Raw genomic sequence first — 20,303 nt, forward strand, 5'->3', positions numbered from 1 at the left:
CAAGGAGAGACCATGTTGCAGAATTCACGAACATATATTTTTTAAGTCAAGCAAGCCTCAGTTCAAATTCCAGCTCAGCTCTAACTAACCAAGTACCTCTGGGCAAGTTATTTTGCATTTGCAGTCTGTTTCCTCATTCTAATGTGAAAATAACTGTAAAAAGAAAAGAAAAAAAGAACCTCCTTCATGAAGGTGTTGTGAGGATTAAGTAAAAACATATTTGGAACATATGCTCTCATTAGGGATGACACTGTACTGCCCCCAACAAGGTGAAAATTGGCTCTTGGAGGGGGCAAAAATTTCTCAGTTATTACGTGTTTTGTCCCTCCAAAACTAGCCCCACTGACAAAATCTTATTCCTTAGTATTTAATGTGATGAAGTTGGAGAAACAATTAGGAAAAAATTATCTAAAAAGACTCCTTAGGGAGGCGATTTTTTAAAAAAGGTTGAGAAACCCCTTTAGCGCTTCTTTCCTCATTAGTTGACTGGCTCAATAGAAACCCTTAAAATCACTATTTTTCATCACAGCGGTGTTTTCTTCTTTGTTCTTAAGTTGAAACAAATCTCTGTCCAAAGTTACTAGCTGCTGGCCTGTTTGAGGAATAAAGAGCATTCTGCCAGCAACCCAAATCCTGTATTTCCAGCAAAGTGACATTTGACTCAAAAAGGGGTCAAAGCAACAAAGAAAGCAAATCCATATAATTTGTATGGCTCTTCTAATTTTCTATCAGGTCCGTGAGCCCTCTGGTTTCTTCAGCTGGAAGGTTCACTGTGCCACGTCTAGGGCCCCTAAACTGCCCTGCCCCAGCTTGAACTGGCCCAGGTAAGTGACTGCTGAGGGAGATACTATTCAGCCTGATTGCAACATGGAGCCTGGACCTGAAGCAGAAGCAGGTGTGCTTGTGACATGAGAGGGGGGCAGGGAAGTGCTAAATAGAGAAGGGCGGGGTCCCTGGCGAGAGCTCCACCTGGGGCCTGGGCCCGCAGACCTAAGTGAGGCCAGGCACTCCTGTTTCCACACCCAAATGTTGCATTTTCCAAGACCACTCCGGCCTGCCATGTCCCCATCCTGTGCCTATAGAAACCCCGAGATCCTAGCGGGCACACACACACAGGCGCTGGACGTTGAGAGGAGCAGAGGAGTGGAAGAGCACACCAACAGGCACCAGCAGACTCTGGCAGGTCATCGATGGCAGGAGGGCATGGAATTCGGCCAGGGGCGGTTAGAGGAGTGTCCAGCCACTAGGCGGCCCAACTCCAGGGAAGACCCCTTTCCAACACCATCCCCCTTCTGGCCTCCCCATTTACCGTTGTGAGCTACCTCCGCTCAATAAGACCTTGCACTCATTCTCCAAGCCCACATGTGATCTGATTTTTCCGGTGCACTAGGGCAAGAACCCGGGATACAGAAAGCCCTCTGTCCTTGCGATTAGGCAGAGGGTCTAATTGAGCTGATGAACGCAAGCCACCTGCAGACGGCTAAGCTGAAAGAGCACACATGCCCACTGGGGCTTCGGGAGCTGTAAACACTCAATCCTAGACGCTGCCATGGGGTTCCAGCCCAAAGACTCTCCCCATGACCTGCCCGTCTGTATGCTTCCCCTACAGATTTGAGCAGCTGGGCACCAAAGAAGGGAGCCACACCTCCTATGGTATGCCCTGTGAGGGGAATAAGGGAAAACTCCTCCCGTTTCACTTAGTGCCCTAATTTCCCTTCCTGCTGCCTCTGTCCATATTCAGGGTCTTCATGGCACTAGCTCTTTCCCACCAGTCTCCCAATTAGCCTTTATTCCTAGCCCAGCAAAGTTTATGCTTAGGATGGTAAATTCTGAGGATGGAATACGTGCATCAGACACTAAGAAAGTGAAGCCTGTTGTCAGGGATTGGATTCTTATCTAGTAAGTATTCACTTGTGTAAATCTAAACCTCATGGACATTTTGAGAATCAACATCTTTTTTTTTTTTTTCTGAGATGTAGTTTCGCTCTTGTTGCCCAGGCTGGAGTGCAATGGTAAATCTTGGTTCACAGCAACCTCCGCCTCCCAAGTTCAAGCTATTCTCGTGCCTCAGCCTCCCAAGTAGCTGGGATTACAGGCATACGCCACCATGTCCAGCTAATTTTTGTTTTTTTTTAGTAGATACAGGGTTTTACTCTGTTGGTCAGGCTGGTCTCGAACTCCTGACCACAAGTGATCCACCCATCTCAGCCAGAATAAAAATCTTAATGATCACTAATCAATTCATTGCCTTAACAACTTACCTCCAAGAACAACGTAAATTTGCTTTAAATATGGACTGTAGTACAGATGTTTGCATTTTCGAATTAAGCTGTGTTTCATTCAGCAAATCTGTTTTGAGCCGTAGCTGCGTGTCAGCTTTATTCCAGGCACTAGGGATACAGAGATGTCAAGGACAAGACAAACACATCGTTGGCTTTATGGGACTTACATTTCAGTGTGTTGTGGGGTAGGGCTATGTGGGTGTGGGTGTGTGATTTGCACTCTCAGCTATGCGCTAGTTATTCTTACTCCTTCAGGAAAAGGACCGCACATTTTATGGAATAAATAACAATAAAATATGTCAATTATGGAGTGTATATCAAGTGCAATGATCTATGCTAGTTGCTTTAAATCTGTTATTTTGTTAATTATTGTAACAATTCAAATCTTTGGCATAAATTTTTTATCATTAACACACTAGGCAACAGTCGCCAGAATGTTCACTAAACTTACCAAGGTCAGCACCAAGTGAGTGGCTGAGTGAGATGGTGAATGATCAGCTCTGTCCCACTTCCATGAACCTCTGGACAATGGACACGTGAAGTTTCTGTGGGGCTTGAAGAAACAAAGTGAGTGAAAACGAGTTTCACCTCTTTCACAATCCAACACGCCACCCCCAACTCCCCGCCAATGACAACCAGAGGCTGGCAATTTTTGAGTTGGGCATTTTCTCAACAGTTGAGCAGGAGTGTGATAGTTCCAGAGAGATGGAAATGGGGGCTGTGCACACGGCAGCTGCGGGCCCCAGGAAGGACAGATGGTCCATGCCGTACGCTGTCTGCTTGTACAGCTCAGCAAATACATTTTCCTTGACTTTAATTGCACCCGGCAGACAGGGACAAATACATTTGCTTTGCTTTTAACAATACTTTGGTGGTATCTGGAGCGTGCATGAGCATGGCAGTTAAATGTTCCTCTATTCGCTGCTCTGAAAAGGGAGCCTACGGCTTGGTTGCTTTCTCAGTCTCTTCTCTCTCTCTCCCCCTTCATATATATATATATACACATATATATATATATACACACATACATATATATATACTCTCTCTATATATATAAAATATATATATATAATATATATATAACATATATGTGTGCACGTCCTGGTATGTGTAATTTAGCTTCTCTTCCTCTCTGAGATTGGTAATTTTTTTATTTTTCTAATTTTTATTCTGGTATAATTAAAATATAGCAGATATTACGTTTAAGAGTTCCATGTGCTTTGCAGATGTCCATCTAATCACCATCAAAACAACGTGTAAAGCATTTCTATGACCCCAGAGAATTTCTCCATCACCCTTTCTGGCCAATTCTTCTCAACTCCTAAAAGCAACCACTTTTTGATTTCCATCATCATAAATAGCTTTTGCTCTTGGAATTCAATATAAATAGAATCATACAACTTTGTGTCTGGCTTTCTTGGGTCCGTAAAATATTTTTGAGATTCACCACCGATGGTGCTTAAATTGATAGTTCGTTCCCTTTATTGGCTGTGATATATTTCAGTGTATAAATAGTCAACATTTTAAATCTATTTTCCTGTTAATGGGCATTTGGGTTGTTTTCTGTTTGGGGCTCTTTTGACGAAAACTGCAACACCCATTTGTATACAAGTGATACTTGAGGACACTCATTTTTCATGAATTTATTGAGAAGCAATTGACATACAATACAATGAAATATTTCAGATGTATGATTAGACCAAATTTGACAAATAAAACCATCACAACAATCCAAATAATGAACTTATCCACCACTCCACCCAAAGTTTCCTGTGGTTCCTTGCAGTCTCCATCTCCCTATTTTGACCTGCACCATCCACAGTCAACCACTGAATGGCTTTGTGCCACCGTAGAGTCACGTAAATATTCTGGAATATAAAAAGGAATCATAGGCCGGTTGTGGTGGCTCACTCCTGTAATCTCAGCATTTTGGGAGGGCAAGGCAGGCAGATTGCTTGAGCTCAGGAGGTGAAGACTAGCCTGGGCAACATGGCGAAACCTCATCTCTACAAAAAATTCAAAAATTAGCTGGGTGTGGTCACTCATGCCTGTGGTCCCAGCTACTCAGGAGGCTGAGGTGGGAGGATCATTTGAGCCCAGGAGGTCGAGGATACAGTGAGCTGAGATCACATCACTGCACTCCAGCCTTAGTGACACAGCTAGACCCTGTCTCAAAAAAGGGGGGCAGAGGGTGAATTATAGACTATTGTTTTATCAGCCTTCTTTTATTGAGCCTGATAATGTTGAGACTCAAAAAGGTTATTGTGTCCATAAATTGTTCTTTCTTTTTCCTTGTGAAGCAGTATTCTACTGTGGGATTATAATGTTTCTGTTTTTCTTTTTAAAACTTTTTAAACTTCTTTTGTTAAAGAAATGCTGGTGTTATTTTTACTTTAAAGAGAATCACAATGAACACAAACATTTCAGCGGATGATGTTTTCTTCCTGTGCTGTGTCTGCATGTACATTCCTTTATGAATAGGAGCCATGGAGCACATGGGTTTTTGTTTCTTTCTTCTTATTCAACTTTTATTTTAAGTTCTGGGGTACATCTGATGATTAGTGGTGAAGAACATGTTTTCACATATTGGTTGTCCACCTGTAGGTTTTGACTTCTTTAAACAAGTTATTTTTTTCCCTGTAGTTGAGTTTTGAGTGTTCTTATATACTGTAGAAAAATGTCCATTCTTAGATCTGTCATTGCAAATATGCTTCCCCAGTCTGAGGCTTGCTGTTTCATTCTCTTAACGATATCTTGAAAAGAGAAGATTTTTTGAAAATGTTAATGCAGTCTTATGTATTTTTTAATTTTATGAATTGTGATCTTGATGTTGTATCTAAGATAACTTTAGTTAACCCAAGGCCACAGAGATGATCTCCTATTGCTTCTAGGTTTTTTAAAAATACATTTATGTTTTATTTAGGACAATGATATAATTTAAATTACTTTGATATGTGATGTGAGATATGAATTGAAGCTCATTTTTTGCATCGTATATCCAATTGTTCTAGGACAATTTTTTTTTTTTTAAGACAAAGTTTTGCTCTTATTGCCCAGGCTGGAGCACAGTGGCACGATCTTGGCTCACTGCAACTTCCACCTCCCGGGTTCAAGTGATTCCCCTGCTTCAGCCTCCTGAGTAGCTGGGATTATAGGTGACCACCACCATGCCCAGCTAATTTTTGTATATCTAGTAGAGACAGGGTTTCACCGTGTAGACCAAGCTGGTCTTGAACTTCTGAACTCAGGTGATACACCCACCTCGGCCTCCCAAAGTTCTGGGATTACAGGTGTGAGCCACCGCACCGGGCCCTGTTCTAGGACAATTTGCTGAGAACATTATATCCACTAAATTTGTTTTGCACCTTTGCAAAGATTAATTGACCACATATGAGCAAGTCTATTTTTTACTCTATTTTTTTGTTCCATTTTATAAACTTCCTTTTTAAAACTTCTAGAGTGTCTTGATTACAATAGCTTTATAATCTAGAAATCAGGTACTTTTACTGTAAAAACTGTTTTTGAAGTTGCTTTAGACACTGTAAGTCATTTATATTTCTGTATACATTTTAAAAGCCTCTTGTCAGTTTGTACAAAAATTCTGTTGAAATACTGATTGAGATTGCCATGAATCACTAAAACAATTTGAGGATGACTGGTATCTAAATCATATTGAATAGTTTCATCTATGAACATGGTATAACTCAATTTATTAGCTCTTCTTTAATTCCCCTCAGTACAGATTTATAGTTGTCAGTGACGTGTTTTGTACTTCCCAGAGGGTGTGAATGTCTTTTGGGAGATTTAAATACCTACGTAGTTTATCTTTTTCTGACATTGTAAATAGTACTTTTTAAATAAACTTTTTCTTTAGAACAGTTTTAGATTTACAGAAAAAACTGAGATGCTGGAATGGAGGATTCCCCTATACTTAACATCTTCTGTTAGTATGGTACATCTGTTCTCATTAGTAAACCAATGTTAATACATTATTACTATTATTAAAGTTCACACTTTATTTAGATTTCCTTAGTTTATTCCTAATATTACCTTTCTGTTTCAGGATCCCATCCAGGATAACATATTACATTTAGTAACCATGTCTCCTTACGATCCTCTTGGCTGTGACAGTTTTCTCAGATTTTCCTTGATTGTGATAACCTTGAGAGTTTGAGGAATATTGATTAGGTATTTTATAGATTGCTCCTCTATTAGGATTTGTCTGGTATTTTTCTCATGATTAGACTTTTTTAATGCGTTTGAGGGAGGAAAATCACAGAGGCAAAATGCCATTCTCATCTTATCATATCAAGGGCCCATACAGTCAATATGACTTATCGTTGTTTATTTAAGCCTTAATCACTTGGCTTGAGATGGTGTTTGTCAGGTTTCTCCACTATTCACTTACTCTTCTTTTCTCTTCTTTTCATATTTTCACTCTTTCACAGGAAGTCAGTAGGTATAGCCTGCACCTAAGGGATGGGAGTTAGGCTCTGTGTCCTTCAGGGTGGAATGTCTTCATAAATTCTTTGGAATTCTTCTGCATGGTAGATTTGTCTACTCTTTCCCGTTTATTCATTTATTCAAATATCTATATCAGTATGAATACTGATATAGATGGATACTTATTTTATGCTTTGGGTTACAATTCAATATTACTTTGTGTATATTTTGCTCACATTGTTCTAGCTTTGGCCACTGGGATGCCTTTCAGTTGATTCCTGTGTCCCTTCAACATACTCCTAGCATTGTGGCATTGTTGTTGTCATTTGTTTCACCTTCTTACTTTCTGTCACTACAAGACACTTCAGTTTCATGTAGTATATGTCCTGCTCAGTCTTTAGCCATTTCTCCAAGAATCCTTGTTTCTTTTATTGGAGAATGGAATTAGAAGCCAAAATCTGAGTATCAGGGGTACTTGTTGGTACTGGAGGAGCAGAAATTGCTTCAGGCCCTCTCAGCTTACAGAGCAAGGAGTGCTCTGTGTGTATATACTCACCCATGTGTGTGTATACTAACCCATGCATAGGCACACACTGAGATATTTCCATATGAAACATCTGTTCTATATTAAGCTAAACATAAGCTCATATTGATGTTTCCAACTCTAAACCATTACCTTAGGACAAGGTTTTAAAATGAGATAGAGAGATAAAGGCTCTCTGTGACCCAAATACATTATTTTCTCATGGTTACAAAGCACAGTTAGTCTATAACACAAATCTCTCAACATCCAGAATAATTTATTGTTCTCTAGGTTATACCAGTTTGTCTTGGTCAGGAAAGGCTAGGTTATATTGCACAAAACCAATCTAAAAATCTCAATGCTTCATAGAGCACATATTTATTTATCCCTTATGTTGCATGCCCAGTGAGAGTCTGGAGGAAGGCTCTGCCCACAGGAGGAGATGCATCTTGACATGTGCCTCCACGGTTAGGGGGAAGAACATGGCAATGTAAGCACTAGCACTAGACCATACAACCAGGAGTGAGTAACATGTTCCTCCCGCCAAGATGTTATTGGACAAAACAATCAAAATAGCCTTGCCTAACTTCAAGAGAGCTGGGAAATACAATTCTACTCTAACACCCAGAAAGATTTACCAGAGATTTAGTAAACAGTCTTAATAATTACTAGTAAAGGTCAAGGCTGCCTCTCTCTCTTTTTAATTCTACATCTACTTATTCGAGAGTGTTAGAATTCTTTTTTTAAAAAAGAAAACACTTATTGTGGTGTGGCTGACATACAAAAAGCTGTGCATATGTAATGTATACCACTTGAAGAGTCTGAGGATGAGTATATACTTGTGAATCCATTACCACAATCTATGCAATAAGCCTGTCCATCACCTCCAAAAGTTTCCTTCCATCCTTTTCATGTATTTATTTATCAGGATAATGATAAGAAAATTTAACGTAAGATCTACCCTCTTAGAAAACTTTAAAACCAGAATCTTGGAAAGATATCTGCACTCTCGTGGTCCTTGCAGCATCATTCTAATGGCCAAGATACGGAAACAACTTGTGTCTATAGACTAGTGTGTGGAAATGAGGTATGTACACACAATAGAATATTATTCAGACCCTGACAACAGGAAAATCCTGCCATTTGTGACAGCACGGATGAGCCTGGAAGACATTATGCAAAGTTAAATAAGCCAGATACAAAAGGAAAAAATACTACGTGATCTCGCTTATGCGATGAACCTAAAATAGTCAAATTCATAGAAGCAGAGAGGTGCACGGTGTGTTCAAGGGCTGAGGAAACAAGGAGGTGAAAGGGGTAGACTTTCAACTATTCTAAGGGATGGGCCTCCCTGTCATTGCACTGAGCATGGTCTTGGATGGACCTAGGCACGGAGACGTTTAATCTTACTGACTTGTCTGACTAGGAAAAAAGAAAATAAAACAAATATTTGTTCTTGCTTTCTTGATACTTCCTGGGCAAACATTAAAAATGCAAGGTGAAATCACTATAGTCATATTATTCCCTTACACATTACTTACTAAATGGATTTTAGAATGAGATGACATTATACATTTATCTCCTGGCAATTGTTTGAAAATACTTCCTCCCTCTTCACTCCCTCCTTTTCTATTATAAGAGAGTTGTAGCTTGAGGGCACCTCTGCCTTTCACACCACACACACTCTGCGGGCATTCCATAGACATTTAGAACACAGCATCGTGTCTTGACTTAGCAGATGGTGACCGGAGTGTGAAGAAGGGAGAAATATAAAGAAGGACACTGTATTTGAGGCTTCCCACTCTGCTTTTCACTAGTGCTCCACTCTTCAGCCCCCTCCAAACAGGGTCTAAGGTTCCTCTAATTCAGTTGTCAACTAGCCCTTGGTAATCTATTATCTACTGATTGTTTGATGCCCAGAAATGTTTGCACACTGAAAGAGAGCACTCATGGAACTAAGGTAAGACAATGATTCCCTAACCATTTCAGTCTTCCATGGCTTGTGTAGACAACTAGCGCTATCTACCACAGCAGGCAGTAACATAAGAGGCTGAGCTCAGGGAAGGGGCTGGCTGGCTTTGCAGAGGGCCCTCGCAGAGTCAAACATAGAAGGATGATGACAAGGCAATGGTGAGATTGTGAACCCTAGGATTCTAAAATTAAATTCTATTATATTATATACTCAGAGGTTGTAGGATTGCAGATAACTGACCAATATTAAGTGAACTCCAAAAATATAAGCATAGAAAACTTAGAAGAGTAACTTATTAGGTTACAGTGGGTCAAGCAGACTTGGATTTCCACCTTCATAGGCTAGAGCTTTGTGCCTTGTTGGCAAATCTACATGGGAGGTGAAACTGTAGCTCACTCAGGAGACGTGAAGAGAAATGTTGACAGCTGGTGTCATCTCACGGACAGTTGTAGAGGAGGGTGCATCTGGCAGCCTGACCTGTGTGCAGGAGTCAGGGCAAACTATCTTCCCAGGGCAGTGTCTGGAGGGACCCTTGAATGGCTTCCTTGGACACAATAGTTTTATATTTTCATTAATGATTTCTTTGTAAATATAGTTATTAACTTAAGAAAAAATGTGCTGCTTGCCATAAAAATAATAGTAAATAAGAGACTGTATTTATTGAGCATTTATTATGGGTCAGGTACTGCTCTGAGTGCTTTACATGTATTAACTCATGTAATTCCCTCAACAACCTCTTAGGGAAACAGGTGTAGGAAAACGTAAGTTTCTCATGTTTGTACAAGAGCTAGGATTGAAACCCAGGAAGCCTGTCCAGAGTCCACATGCAAACTCACCATTCATCTGTCAGATTATAGTTCAAATCTCAGCCTGGAGGCCTTTTAAGGTAACACCGCACTTCTCTAATTGATTGCAAATTGATTTTCTAGTTTAGCTCCCAGGAGCTGTTCCTAGCTCTACTGGAAGTATTTATATGCCATCGTTTATTCCCAGGCCCTGTATGTGGTTTTCATATCGAAAAAGATTAACCCTAAATTGATTCTGAACTTATTGTATAGCAGCCTTCCTAGCTTTTAGTCATTTTCCTTTTTTCCTTTTAGATTTTATTCTCACTTCTACTTAACCACCGAGGATTTCATCACTCTTCAATTTCTTTTGCAAAGCAAGAGATCCCGAGAATATTTCAAAAACGGTTGGAGGCATAGCTGGACAAATAAAGTACCCTTCCACAGGACCCAGGAGCAAGAGCTTACTAAGATTCAGCTCATGAAGATGTTTCAAAAAAGGATGGTGGTTTTCAGGCAAATAGATCATCCTTCTTCAAGAAAGGTTTATAGACCCTTGTACCAATGTTTTGAGAAGTTCAGGAGCTTCCCCAGGAGAAAATTGTGTAAGAGGAAATGCTTATCCTTGTTCGCTGGAAAGTGACTTCAAAAAGACCCCATCAAGACCTAACTTCTTTCTAAAGTAGAGCTACTGTTCTCAGGTGGGAACATTATACAATTGACAATAGGAAGGCAGCATCTGACCCACATAAAATTATCTCCCACGGTAGTCTTGTTGCATTGTCTGAAATGTTCTCATTTAGACATCTAGTTCTTAAACTTTCTAGGGTGATGAATCCCCTTAAGAATCTGGTGAAAGTTACAGACTATCTCCGTATAAAAGACTAATGGGCACACACCTAAACACAATGGGCTTTGTATACAAAATCCAGGGACTTCCACCCCACATTGGGATCAACCTCTTTTCTCTTGGATGGAAGCTTTACTGTTTCTAGAAGCAGGCTTTTAATATGTAACCTTCCTGCATTGAGCAATGCACAAAAGACCGTACTTTGTCTACACGACTTTATCAGAAATTAGCAAACCAGGCACAGCTTCATTCTTATGGAGCAAAAGTCACATTTTGAGGGAGAAAGAGGCCTTTTAGGGGGAGGAATAGATCATAGAAAAGAGGATGCAACTTCAAGTCAGACCCAGGTTGTTTTTTTGTGATGGAGGTCAGGATAACGGTCAGAGTAGGGGGCATCTAAACTATCTCACTTCATTTCCTATTGTCTTTCCTACTCACCTTCAAACTCACAGGGGCTAGTAGCTGTGTTTCACAGTGCTTAAAACCACAGCCTGATTTTGTGTCCTGAGCACTACCACTTTTCAAAAATTCCATGAGATATAATTCTCCTTATATACATTAATAATCTAAGGCCCCAAAAGTTCAAATGGCTAGTGCAAGGTCACATAACTAGTAAATTGTGAAGCTCCAATTCAACTCTGGTCCTTCATATAATCAACCTGCTGGTGCATCTACAGATATGAAAGACTCAAGAACTGTTAACATGACATGACCCGCGTGACATAGCCAAACACAATATACACATTCTGCTCTTTTTAGCAATAATTCTATTATTCCCTCATGTGAAACACCTAAGAAATAAAACATAGAGCATATTTCCCCCAAATTTATTTTCAATCCAGTTACAAAGACAAGATTAACTCACATGAAGTTGGAGCTGTGGTTTTCAGGTGATCTGTGGGTTCTATATGGATCCTGCAGTTTTTCAAAACGATGCAAATATTATCTAGAATTACTGTAAAAGATATGTGACTAATGCACTTTCAGTTTTACATATGACTAAAAGCCTTTTATGCATTACCTAATAAGTGAATTGTGAAGAATTACTTAAATTAACATGCAAACATGGAAATATGCACAGTAGCAGAGCTTCCTGAGATGTTTATTCCATATTCTATGTGGAAGTCTGGTGACTATGAACTGTCCAGCATTATGAAAGCTTCTAGAAGGCATGCATGCCTATAGATAATTGCATTTTTCTATTTTCAGAAAGGACTCAGTAATCACTGCAACATCAGTGTTGAGTTAATTACAGTTAATATTCAATTGGTGTTATTTTGCTTTTCAGTTATAAATTCCTATTTGTTTACATTTATTATTACCAGTTTTGTTTTTTAGTAGTGTTTGGCTAATCTAAAATGAATGAAGATGTATACTTACACCAGGAGTATTTGTGCCTATGGTTTCACAATAAATAGATCTTAAGCATGCCCATATTATAACGCAAACATTAGTCACCATCCCAGACAGCCAATGATAAATAACCCATTGAAATATTTAGGTTCAGTGGCTTGTCATTATCTTTATATATTTTTTTCCCACATAGACTTGGATTTGGCCTGTTTAGTCATCTGTGAGGGTCTCCTTGTACCCACTAAACTGCAATGGGGCCATGAGTAAAAACTACCTGGTTAACTACTGCATGAGAAAATATAAGAACACATTTGTACATCTTAAATGGTAGAGTTAAATGTGTATAGAGTGATGAGATCAGTGTCGATTATATCAAACTAAGATCATTTCATTGAGGCAGTAAAATGTGAGTGTGCTGCATTTAGAAGTAGACTGATTGATTGGCTTGAGCTGGACTTAGCTAGAGGGTTAGAAATGGCTTAAGTTCAGTGGAGAGAGAAAAAGCATTTTAAGCTAAGGCAGTAGTAGCATGAGCAAAGGATTTGAGTGTAACATGTGAGGCTCCTGCAGAAGGAGAGAGGATGAGCCCATCAGGAGCAGGACCTGGATATCAGAGGGTCCTGGAGACAAAATCATTTGTGTAGGAAGGGACCATGATATAGAGCATGAAGGCTGGAAAAAGCAATCTGGAAGGGCTGTAGTACCAGCCAGGGATGTCTCCTTTAAACACGACTTTCATCCTTCCGGACCTGTCACAGCCATTCCCATACCTGTCTCTATGAAGGGGGAGCCCCGTCTGCCAGGCTCAGTGTCTCCCTGCATCCCAGGTTCAGTTGGGAAGGAAATGATCTGGATGAAGTGAGCAGGCACATCACAGCGAATGCAGGAGCTCAGCAGAAGCTCGGTAGCCCTCCTGGCACTGCTGCGCGAGAGGCTAAGCCCAGGCTAAGCTCTGCAATGATTCTTTCTTCCAGTGCACCAAGCTCGATCAGAAAAGAATCACTCTGCTGAAGTAACTGCCTGATTTCCGGTTTTTCACTGGAATCAGGCTTTGAAAATTACTTTCTCTGTGGACTCCACATTTCCAATGTGGATGTTACTGTGCCATGTTTAATTAATTGGAATGAACAACTTGTTAAGAAGGCTGCTAATCATTTCTTATCAATTACTTTGGAAATTTTATAAAAATAACATAATATGAGATATAAAAAAATAAAGAGTCTTTGCATAAACCACTGATCCCAAGAAATAAAAAACATTATTAACAAAATTAATGAACCATCATTTGAGCCCCTCCCCAATTGCCTCTCTTTCCCCTATAAAATTAAGCATGATTATAAAATCTGTGCTTATTATATATTTTCTTTGCAGTTTTACTACATGTATATGGATCTCTAAAATACATTAACATTGTTTATTTTATTTTACTTTTTTTTTTTTTTTTTTGAGACGGAGTTTTGGTCTTGTTGCCCAGGCTGGAGTGCAGTGGTGCAATCTTGGCTCACTGCAGCCTCCACCTCCTGGGTTCAAGCAATTCTCCTTCCTCAGTGTCCCAAATAGTTGGGATTACAGGTGCCTGCCACCACAACTGGCTAATTTTTGTATTTTTAGTAGCGATGGGGTTTCATCAGTTTGGCCAGGCTGGTCTCGAACTCCTGAGCTCAGGTGACCCGCCTGCCTCAGCCTCCCAAAGTGCTGGGATTACAGGGGCATTATTTGTTTTAGAGCTTTAAAAATAATTTCAAACCATATGATTTCTTTTGTGACTTACTTTTATTCCTCCAATAATTTATATGTAAAGGAATAACCATGTTGATCTATATTGCTTAAGTTTATTTATTTTTGCTTTTTATATTATCCTTCTGCATGAATATAAACATATCACGATCTATTTATTCATTTTCTTGTGGGTAGGCATCTGGATTTTTCCAGTGCGGGGGGTTTGTTGCTGCTGTTGTTTTCACCATTACAGCCCATGCTGTGCATCTCCAGGCAGTGGGCAAGACCCTTTCTACTGTATGTGACTGAGAAACCCACTGTTCAGGGCCCACCTGTGCCCTTCTCCTAAGAACAGCCTCCCGCGTCTCATCACTTACCAGGGAAACCACGACTTAGAAGAGTCAAGGTGAATATTTCAGGATGTACACATATACCATCAAATTATCAAGCTGCACACCTTAAGTATGTGCAATATCTAATTGTCAGTTATACCTCAATAAAGTTGTGGGCAGAAAAAAAGAAGCGCCTGGCTGCAAATGACAAGCAGTAGCCTCACTTTCAGAGATGTTAAAATAGGAGACTGACATGATAGCCTTTGAGGGTCAGCAGCAGGGGCAGGTGCTGTCTAACTGGGATTCCACTTTGAAAGGTCTATTCCTGTGCATTAGGCAGCCCCACCTCCACTGCTTTTCCTCTGAGAATGGTGGCGCCTTATGCCCATCTGAACTGGATGAGTGCTGAGTGACAGACGTCACCGCCACACAGAGGAGTTTCAAATTCCAGGAAAGGAAGGGGAAGAAAAGGAAAGAGAAACATGAGAGGAAGGTTTCAGAATGGCAACACATTTCAGCTGTATTTTAAATGACTACTGGGAGTTTGTCACTAAGGGAAGATTATCATTGATAGATAGAATCTTGCCAGCAAAGATTCAGACATTTAAGAACATTTGAGGCTAGAGTACAAGGTGAAAGGAGAGACTCAACCTTCAACAATGGCAATTCAGTTTCCATTATGAGCCACACAGTGCTCACTTGCAAAGACTATTTTTAAATTAAGGAGAAGAGAGATGAAAAAGACTGGGAATGCACTAAAAGGGAGTTTGGACTTGAAGGCCTCTCAAAGTTTTAAACTCGGAAGTAATATGACTGGTTCTGTTTTAGAAGGAAATTTCTGTGATCCTGGTTCCAGAATATATAATAAACAAAATATCTTAAAATTTAAAACCTCCCAATAGAAACAATACATGTGTATGTGTGTGTGATATATACATACACTAAATAAAAGATAATAAACATCCTTTAAAATGTTTTGCTAAGTTTATAAGTAAATACAAGAAAAAGAATCTACATTGGCCTGAAGAAAGAGAACTGAAAATCCAAGTGAAAAGCTATTGCTGTTGCAAAGCTGATTTGGAGACATCTGGAAAGCTCTATAAATAAGGGGCTTTTGGTTGAAAGGCCTCCTAGGCCAGGAGATAAGGTAATTCCAAGAAGGGACTTGGAACCAAGCGCTCTGCCTGCTGTTGGCCTGGACCCAGAGCACTAACTCATCAGTGAAGAGACTGTAAGCAAAAGCTCCTGTGCTGGACTGAGCTCTGAGGGGAAGTCTGCTACTGGTAATTCGGATTAATTCCTACTCCACGTCTGGGTTTTCATTGCAAGTTTGTGCTATCTGCATGGTTCTGGAAATCCCAAGATGAGAAATTAAAATAAAATCATCCAAGACAAGTTGTGTCTCTGGTCTCTTTTATAAGAAAATACAAAGGAACACAGCCTTAAGCCAGTTCTCAAATTGCATCTTATGGGATTCCCACAATAATACCTACCGAACATGAGCTCGTGGCCCTCTAACAAAATTCACAAGACAGAAAACCACCTTGAGTGAGAGTAGGCAGACATACTAGGGGCATGGATTAGACTGAAAAGATCAGAGGCAGACTATGAAAGAAGTAGTTTTAACATATCCTTAAAAATTAAAGATAAAATTTAGTTTGCTGTTCATATTATAACTTCTTTAAATGAATGTTATCTTTTTAGTATTTCTTCTTTTGAAATATATGCAAATAAGCCATAAATTTTTCTCAAAGAACAAAGCACAATTTTATCTCTATCCCCCAAGTTTCGATATGTAGTTTGTTTTTTTTTTTTTTTTTAGAGACAAAGTCCAGCTCTGTTGCCCAAGCTAGAATGCAGTGGCACAATCCTAGCTCCCTGCAGCCTCAAACTCCTGGGCTCAAGTGATCGATCGTCCTGCCTCAGCCTCCCACGTAGCTAGGACTACAGGCGTGTGTTATCATGTTTGGTTAATTTAAAACAATTGGTTTTTTTAGAGATGGGGTATCTCTAAAAAAGATGGGGCTGGTCTTGAACTCCTAGCCTCAAATGATCCTCCTACCTCAGTCTCCTGAGTAGCTGGAATTACAGGCATGTACAGCCACACCTGGCTTCATTTAAAATGGATTTTTTTTTTTTTTTTTTGAGACAGAGTCTCACTCTGTTGCCAGGCTGGGGTGCAATGGCATGATCTTGGCTCACTGCAACCTCCGACTCCCAGGTTCAAGCGATTCTCCTGCCTCAGCCTCCGTAGTAGCTGGGATTACAGGCATGTGCCATCACACCTGGCTAATTTTTGTATTTTTAGTAGAGACAGGGTTTCACCATGTTGGCCAGGATGGCCTCGATCTCCTGACCTCGTGATCCACCCGCCTCGGCCTCCCAAAGTGCTGGGATTACAGGCGTGAGCCACCGCGCCCGGCCATTTAAAATGTTTTTAACCTGCATAATGATTTCTACTTTTACCAATGGGTCATTTTTGAAATGTATAATTTCATTTTAAACATTTGTCAATATTTAAATTTTATTTTTATGATTAATTTCTAGCTTGAAGGTGATCTGTTTTCAAGCAAATTTGAATTTTTAAATTTGTTAAGACTTTTTGGCCAAGTATATAGGATTTTTTATAAATAGTTCATGTGCATTTAGAAAAAAATGCATATTCTCTACTTGTTGCTTTCTTATATTAGGTCCAGTTTATCAAATTTATAAAAAAAATTATAGATCCTTATTAAGTTTTTGCTTACTATCAATTTTTGGGAAAGATTATTAAAATCTTCCAATATAGCTATGATTTGTTTATTACTCCATGTTGTTCTGTTAGCTTTTCTTTTGAAGCTATATTTTTAGGGTATGCACTTTTATATTGTTTTCATATAAATGCTTGGTACATTTACTTTTTTATAAAATGTTCCTCTTCCTTATTCATACTTCTTGTCTTAATGTTTACCTTATCCATTAGTAAGGCTATGCCTTTTTTGGGAGATGGTAGACATTTTCTATTTTTTTACTTTCAAACTTTCCATGTAAGGTGTATCTCCAGTGAGCAAAATATTACTCAACTGTTAAAAATTCAGCTTGTTTTCAACTTTTAACATGAGTATTTAACCTGCTTATATTTAATCTAATTTCTGAGACATTTGAGTAAAAATATGCAATCTCACTATTTGTTTTACATTCGTTTTATCTCTTCTACTTTATTGACTTCTTTAGGTTTCATCAAGTATTTCTTAACAATACATTTTCCATATTATGTTGTTGCCAGTTCCATGTTTTTAGTGACTATCTCAGAGACTACAGCTTCCATCATTTACTTATTAGACAATAATATAAATAACATTTTACCACTTTATTTTCAAGGGCCCTTTAGAAAGCTCTACTTCACTTCATCCTCATGTTGTTTTATTCCTTCATTGTCTCATATTTTACTTTACAAATATGTGAAATATGTTTACATATTTGTAAAACCCCACAATACATTGTTAAGATTCATTTAGACTTACCCACACATTTATCCTTCCTCATGTTTTTAATTCCCTTGGTAGTTTCATGTTTCCCTCTGATATCATCTTTTTTTCTGCCTGAAGAACCTTCTTCGTTATCGTATTTGGTCTGAAACATCTTTTTTTGCCCATCTTTGAAGGGTATTTTTTCTGGTTATGGTGCATTGCTGTGGAGAAATCAATTACCAGACTGATTTTTGTTCTCTTGAAGGAAATTCTTTTTTGTCTGTGTTGTTTGTTAGTTTTACTATGATCTGCTTAGGTTTGGTTTTCTGTGTAATTCATTGTGGAATCTCATGGTCGTTCTTGAAACTGTGGGCTCCTGTCTTTCACTGGTTTGGGAAAATTACCAGCCATTATCTCTCTAGTTATCGGTACTGTTCATTCCCTCTCCTCGTGTTCTGTGACTCCCAGCAATGTAGGTTAGATATTTTCATCAGGTGCCTGTGTCTCTTCGACTCCTATCTGTATTTTTTTATCTTCTTTTTATTTCTGCACTTCTGCCTGGATAGTTTTTACAGACCTTTAATCCGGGACACTAACAATCTCTTCTGTGTCTCATCAGCTGTTTAATCCATCCATTAAGCAATTAATCTCAGTAATTTCATGCTTATGTTCTAATATTTGATTTTGTTTCGTAGATTATGAAACTTGGTTGAAAGTCTCTATCTTGACATCTATTTTGCTTAATATAGCAATATGGTTACTTTAAGTTCTGTGCCTGATAATTTCAATATCTGGATCACTGCAAGTCCATTTCTACTGCCTGTTCTTTCCCTCTCTCGCTGGCTAAAATTGGTCTTATCTACTGGTTAGTATTCCTGAATGCAACATCTTTTTAGGGAAGATTCTAGATGATCTTATTTTTATTAAGAGGAGGTTTACTTTTTCTTCTGGCAGGAATTTAGATCAGATCATCTTGATCCAAGAATATATTCAGAATATCTGAGCTTTATTTGGGACTTTTGAGGGCTAATCTGACTTGTTCTCACTCCCATGTCCTCATCCTAATTAGGTCAATGCAAAGTCTGGGTGTTGGATAGGACCTGAGTTTGGTTTTCTCTCACCAAAAGTTGTAGGCTAGGCCGTTGTATTAGTCTGTTCTCATGCTGCTGATAAAGATATACCCAAGACTCGGAAATTTATAAAGGAAAGAGGTTTAATTGACTCACAGTTTAGTATGGCTGGGGAGGCCTCAGGAAACTTACAATCGTGGTGGAAGAGGAAGCAATCATGTCCTTCTTCACATGGCGGCAGCAAGGAGACAAGGAGAAGTGCAGAGTGAAGTGGGGGAAAGCCCCTTATAAAACCATCAGATCTCATGAGAACTCACTCACTATCATGAGAACAGCATGGAGGTAACCACCCCCATGATTCAATTACCTCCCACTGGGTCCCTCCCCAAACCACAATTCAAGGTGAGATTTGGGTGGGAACACAGCCAAACCATATCAGCCATGTAGGAATCAGTAATTGCCTTAATGCAAAATGAGGTAAAGAATGTTGGTCTCACCTCAGGAAACTTTCCTTCTGTCTTATATGCAGTGCTTAGGACCTCGCTGCCGCAAGTGATCTCTAATATCTCTCAACAGTTGGGGACTTCCTTTGCATTTTATCTAGATATTATGAATATTCTTGTTCAGAGATTCAGTTTGAGACAACTACTATATCATGGCCACATATGAAAGTTTCTTCTTTTTTATGTCTCTGTGGGGATTTCTTGTCAGCTTATTTTAATTTCTTAGGGATATCCCTTATTTTCTTATAAGCCCAGTTACATTTCGATGAATTTTTTAATATATTTTGTGTAATATTATTTGTGTTTTACATTGGAAAAATATCTTAAGGATAGATAGATTGCCAGATTGCCTATTTCTGGAAACAGGTATGTGTTATTTTTGTGTATTTTATGTGTATTATATATTTCATAATTTAAAAAATAAATATATTTATGATGGTAATTATAGTTTACAGTGTAAAGAAACTTCAACCAGGAAGATTATAACAAGGCTTTTTGCAGTGATTCAGACAAGTTTAAAAGGATCTGAGTGAGGATCATAGTAATTGAATTGAAAAGAAGAGTTTTAAATAATTCAGACTTCAGGGCATATGTTAAAATAAATTTAGTGATTGGACTACTTAGGATCTGTTGAGAAAGAAGGATATTTGCTAGTTGTGTCACTTGCAACAGTAATGTCTTTTTCTGAGATAAGGAGCAACTTCAGTAGGAGTAAAGATATTAGTATGGAGGAGGGAGTCAAGGATATGAGCTCACGTTAAACTGGAAACACCGACAGTGTATCTAGTTAATGTTCGGTAACTGATAACACATATTTGTCTCGAACACAAGTTTACAGAATTCTCCAACTTTTACTGGATATTGAGTTATATATACAAGGAACAGAAAAAAATATGTTCAGAGGTTTGGGGAGTAGGGGACCCAAGAGGAGGAAAAAGAAAGAATGTGATTTAAGTAACAATTTACCCAATATCTTCAGGCCAATTGAAGATACGTGAGATTATTGTCTATTATATATTAAG

General features: G+C 38.9%; 1 protein-coding gene and 1 long non-coding RNA gene across 2 annotated transcripts in view; both read left to right on the forward strand.

Moving 5' to 3' along the window:
- Positions 1–12,235, forward strand: part of LOC134810494 (uncharacterized) — a 32,593-nt gene extending 20,358 nt beyond the window's left edge. The window contains exons 6-7 of the long non-coding RNA XR_010158738.1: positions 2,702–2,849; positions 10,321–12,235. This is a non-coding gene — a long non-coding RNA (uncharacterized LOC134810494). The remainder of the gene's footprint in view (positions 1–2,701; positions 2,850–10,320) is intronic.
- ACTR3B (actin related protein 3B) overlaps positions 1–20,303 on the forward strand; it is a 991,923-nt gene that overhangs the window by 924,540 nt on the left and 47,080 nt on the right. The gene's annotated exons all lie outside the window — the stretch shown is intronic.

The sequence above is a fragment of the Pan troglodytes genome, chromosome 6 (genome assembly GCF_028858775.2).
Source record: "Pan troglodytes isolate AG18354 chromosome 6, NHGRI_mPanTro3-v2.0_pri, whole genome shotgun sequence".
Taxonomy (NCBI): domain Eukaryota; kingdom Metazoa; phylum Chordata; class Mammalia; order Primates; family Hominidae; genus Pan; species Pan troglodytes.